General features: G+C 44.9%; 1 pseudogene; it reads left to right on the top strand.

Annotated features, from left to right (window-relative positions):
• The first annotated feature begins 3,594 nt into the window (after positions 1 to 3,594).
• Positions 3,595 to 4,542, top strand: LOC115332819 (annotated as a pseudogene).
• The last annotated feature ends 870 nt before the right edge of the window (positions 4,543 to 5,412 follow it).

The raw sequence follows: 5,412 nt of genomic DNA, 5'->3' as shown, positions 1-5,412 counted from the left end.
GTTGAACTTGCACGTTGCCTGTTCGTCAAACACTACTCGCAACAGCCATCCACCTCTTCATGCCCTACTTCGCGGTGGAGAGAGTTATCGCCAAAACGGTGAGTAAGGTTTCATGTTATTTTATACTAGTGTATAATAGGACAGGACAAATTCTAATTTCTTTTTATATGCTATATTATAATGTACCGCAGATGTTTGTTTTAGCTTTTAAGGCCAGCTTTCGATTAATGCTCATATCCACCTATTTCCAGCTAGTAATTTGAACGTCGTTGAAATGTTAGTGTCATCGCATAGCCATGCTCTGTCTTTTGTGTTCGTAAAAACTTGGATGACGCTTAAGCTTCGCCTTTAAGAGTGGAACGCGATAGCGCTATCGGGCCCCGTTCGCATCGCCTTCTCATTCGCTTCTCATGCTCTTGAGTGACGCAACAACATAGTGCTCATGACACAACAGTCCTCGTTCCCAAGCCGTGCAAGCGTGCGTTGCGTGGTCTAGTCAGTACCCTGCCTGGCTCACCACCGGAACGGTCGTAGGTTTGAATCCCGCCCGGAATTCTTCAATTTTTTTCTTTAAGGCAAATGAAGGACTTTATAAAATGAAATTACTTGAGACACGCGGCGACCTTTAATTCGCATTGCATTTCATGTTTTAATCACTTTCATTCCACGCGTGACGTCACATTTCACCTGAGCTTCGTGGGTTGTTTGAAATTCCCGCGCGAGGTCATGTGCTGTGACGTCATACCCTATCGAACAATCCTGGATTTTCCCGTCACGCCACCGACGCCGGCTTTTCTGCGACACAAGCTCGTTAACGCTCTCGCATTAAAAGCCCGTATTTCGCGTGCGTGTTCACCGTGGTTCGGCTCTTTGTAACAGTGAAGAGGGTAACACAAATAAATGGAGCACAAATAAAACGACCTTGTGCCTCGCCAGAAATCAAACACGGAACCGGCATTCAAGGGCAGCCCAACTTTAATGGTACCACGTTCACTGGAAGATGAAGTGAAAAATATGTCAGAAATCTTCGAAGCATATCAGATAAAAAAAAGATAAAAATAAAGCCACAGAAATCCGACGGGAGAAACAGGCTGACAAACACAAAGCGTTCTGCATCTATCGACTGTATACGTAGTATTAAGGCCCATATAAATTTCAATCTTCTTCACGAGTGCACAAGGAAAACACCAAACATCTGGCTTTATTCAGTGTTTGGATAAAGCCAAGTGTAGGAACAGAGTGACAATAAAATATCACGAAAAGCCAACGTTTATTATACAATGCAATTCTGCATTTAACAGTTCGATCGACAGAAGAAATTGGAGCCTCAGGATTTTATTGTCACTTTTTGTTACATTATGTGCTGTGATTATAACGAACTTTCCACTGACCTGCCCACATGAATCCAGTTTTATATATTATCTCATTAGACTGCAGAGAGTGTTAACGTTTGGCGTCCGGGTGAATGTACACTTTTATAATCAGGGTTGCACTTTATTTTGCAGAGAAAGGGGTACCTCATCAAGTGGACAGGATACTCCAAGTGGAACTGCACCTTTGAACCACGTCGAAACCTGACTGCTCGCTGCTTGGCAAGCTTCGAGACGCCGTCGAGACCCACAGATGCTCGCCTCGAAGCAGCGCGGGACAGTTTCGTCCTCGCCATTCGCCAGAAACTGAGCAACACGAAGACATCCAGTGGTCTGGTTAAGGTTCCTTTTGAACTCGGCGTATTTCGCTGGGTGTTTGCTAGCAAGGGTGAAAGCCTTGGGAAGGGCTGGTCTCTTTATAGTCACGAGTCTGACTTTGAACGGCTTAATTTGCCGGATGGATGGAGGGAAGTGTTCCGTAAGTCGGGTGAAGGTGCTCAGATTGCTTTACCTATAAGGATGAAGCCAGTACTGCGTTTTTCGCGTAAACTTCAAGGAAGTGACGGCGAGGTTCTCTCGTACCCCCATGAAAAAGTGCATATTTACATTTCCACGCAGGCGCGAACTCGAAAGAGTCTTGATGTATGAACGGCTTAACATATTTCCTCGTGAAGAGAGCCAGTTATGGACATACTTCGAGGGAGTGTAGCGGTCACATTTGTGGGGGGCGAGCGTATTGCTCAAGTGCAAACTTGAGGCAGTTGTTAGAGCATTAACCTGCGAGCCCAATCTCGGGATTAGTTCTATAATCCAAAGCTATGTAAGAGTCGCCAACGAAGGACAAATCAATGAGAAATTTCTCTCACAGTACCGAAGAACACTATCCACGGTCCACAAGTTAAAGGGCAGAAAAAGGTATAGTTTTCTTTCAAGGGACACGACATTTCAAGTCGACCTTTCCGAATTAGTTGGTGAAGCATTCTTTGCAAGCTCTGAAGAGCTAGGTAGTGGCAGCCAAGGCAGCAGCACTCCCCATCACGACAGGTTCGAGCACATTTCAACCATTCATCTGGACAATGAATCGGAGAGTACGACTCAAGTCGGTGGGAGTTCTCCGCCTGTTCAGACCTGTCTTGCTCTAAGCGACCTTGAACGGAAAAACATGGAACTAAGTAGCACAGTTTCCAGTTTGGAAAGCGAGGTGGCCCAGCTAGAGGAAGCGCTTAGAAAACAAGACCAAAATTCTGTTAATTTTGGTAACTATACACACAGTGGCGCTCTTATTGGCCAAGGCAGCCGTAGGAAGGACTACCGGCTTCTTTCCAAACTTTCGTCACAGCTTTACGACCAGTCAGAAGCCTTGGTTTTACAGTACGGAGTACACCTGAGCTCTGTGCTTGTTCAAGACAGCCATGAACAGTTGCATGAACTGAATTACGAGGACGACAGCGTTACAAAAAATGTGCGTAGAAGTCTACCACATTCCTCGTTCTTCGAGATGACCAACGCAGAGAAAAAGCGTATTTAGGATTTAGTGTATGTTCTAGATGAACACACAGTAAGCAACACTGCGTGGAATGAACTGAAACGAGTTGTTCCTAGTCTTCCTACATTAAAAACAATCTCCGAGTGCAGAGACTATCTGGACGAAGAGTTTCAACTTTCCCGGACACCTGGAACTGCACCTGGGGCCCAAGTGTCCTTCAAGCGGGAGCTTTGTCGGTACATTAAGTCCGCTGCCGAGAAGTCCCATGCCAACTTAGAAGAATTCTGTAGATCTAATCCTTCGGTTATCGTTAAAATCGAAGGGGACGGATGCAACGTAACAAGAAAGGGCGCGTGGACCACGCTGAGCTTTTCAACACCAGATGGCGATGACAGGCACAGCCCAAAGAATCACTGCCTTCTTGTTATTATTCAGACAAAAGAAAACTACTTCGCCCTTCGAGAAGGATTTGGAGAAATTATCAAAGAAGTCAATGATGTGTCCGCGCAGAGAGGTATTCTTGTAGACGACGAATTCGTGTCCGTGGATCTCTGCTTCGGTGCGGATCTGAAGTTTATTTTGCTTCTCCAAGGCATGCAGTCGGCGGCTTCATCCCATCCGTGTCCAATCTGCAAGGCCAGTAAGGAAGAACGCTAAAATCCCAGCATCCCATCAGGCTTTTTTAATTCATCTGCGATGACTCGTACCCTAGATGGAATGAAAAAAGACTGCGACAATATGACAAACTCTGTTCGTTATCCGCCGCTGCTCATGATAGAACACTCCCGTGTGGTACCTGACATCGTGCACATGGGAATAAGAATAGTTGATAGGCTTGTTGAGAACCTTATTCTTGAAATGCAAGACAAAAATTCTTCAATAAAAGTATGCAACACATCAGCGAAAGAGGACCATGTGGCTAAGCTTATTGCGATTATCCACGATTGTGGCGTCAGCATCCATCTTTTTTCTTGAAATGATTCGAAACATCAGGGGAGGAGCTTCAGTTCACTGACAGGAACTGACGTTGACGTACTGCTAGAAAAGCTGCCTGGTCGTCTTCGAGATGTCCTTCATCACGACACAGCCGAAGATGTTGTTTTGCTCTGGAACATCTTAAGAGAAGTACCTAATGTTTACAAGAATGATACATCGGGCTCTGACGTCTCGGCGCGAACAAAACTTTTTCTCGACGTTTTCGTGCGGCTGGGCGCAAACCGCAAAGGATATGGTCGAGACCGTGTGACTCCCTACATTCACATATTTTGTGCGCACTCGGCGCAAAAGCATGTACAACTGTACTGCCTGGGCCATTATTCCAGTCAGGGGCTTGAGAAGAAGAACGACACGCTGAAAAAACTGCACCACACTAAAACTAACGAGTGGGGCGCCGCATGGGACGTCTTAAATATAGTGAAGCGGGGAGAATTGCAGACTCAAAGGCCGCCAGTAAGAAACTACACAAAAAGATCTCGCGAGTACTGGTCTCTGGGCGGTATTCAAGAAAGTCGAAAGAAAAGACCACGTAGGAGCGTTGTTCCGCGAAATGACAATCCTAGTGGGACTTTGAAACTAGATGCGATGCGCTCCGGTGAAATTAGAACAGAGTTGGCACATCGTCGTATAAATACATCAACCAGGGGCTTCCAGAAATTAAAACAAATGCTCAGGGACTCTGAGCGCTGATCAACCGCTATCTATGATGCGGTTTTGTGACTGGAATGAGTAGTCTGTTGCCAAAATAACCTACGCGACTATTATTCCTACGTTCATACAACAAAGCCGGGCAATCCTCTTGTAGTGTAGGAACTCGCTTGTTGCAGAGATCTTAATTGTGTTTGCTATTTTTATCTTGTGTTCATAGTCTTGTGATTTCTACCAGCGGCCATACGTTCTCGTAGGTATCTTTGTTTCTAGTTCATCACTCGTTTCGTGACGTGTAATGCAAGTGTTGATCCGTGAGAGTGTACCATCCTTTTCTTATTTTTAACACACGGACGGCCGTTTCACGATGCTGGGACTGTGCGTAGCACTGAAACTGATGCGTGATATTGTAGATTACAGTGTGTATATATATGACGCGACAAGCGAGATTTGAAACGTGGGTGACTGGCTTTTTTTTATGAATTTATGAAAAAAGTGCTAAATTTTATTTTGACTTCACTTGTCGCAATCTAAATGTTTCTGTTGCGTCAGTGGGTTGTACAAACTTTAATAGCACGTAACGACAAAAAATTCGAGCCTGTGTTCCTTTGCAGCGGACAGAGCAGTCTGTTTCTTTTTTTTTTTTTTTTTTTTCTATTGTAGTAGAACACACCTGAACGCTATACCTGAATGCGTTAATGTATACATGTACGCGTCTTCATAAGCTTCGCAGCATGGAACTTTTTTGTGATACTGCTATTTTTCCTTGTTCTGCAGTACGTCAGAGAGCTTCTCGTACGGTTCGAACTTTTAGCCTTGATCAAAAATATTGCGTAAGCTTTGTTCACTCTACTGCGTTGTTGTTTTCTTCTGTCCTCGTATGATGTACTCATTGGGTACTATGCTCCCTTT

This window comes from Ixodes scapularis, unplaced genomic scaffold (assembly GCF_016920785.2).
Source record: "Ixodes scapularis isolate PalLabHiFi unplaced genomic scaffold, ASM1692078v2 PGA_scaffold2__306_contigs__length_199485367, whole genome shotgun sequence".
Classification (NCBI taxonomy): Eukaryota; Metazoa; Arthropoda; class Arachnida; order Ixodida; family Ixodidae; genus Ixodes; species Ixodes scapularis.
The sequence above is the reverse complement of the archived record's forward strand: the minus strand, read 5'-3'. Positions and strand labels throughout refer to the sequence as shown.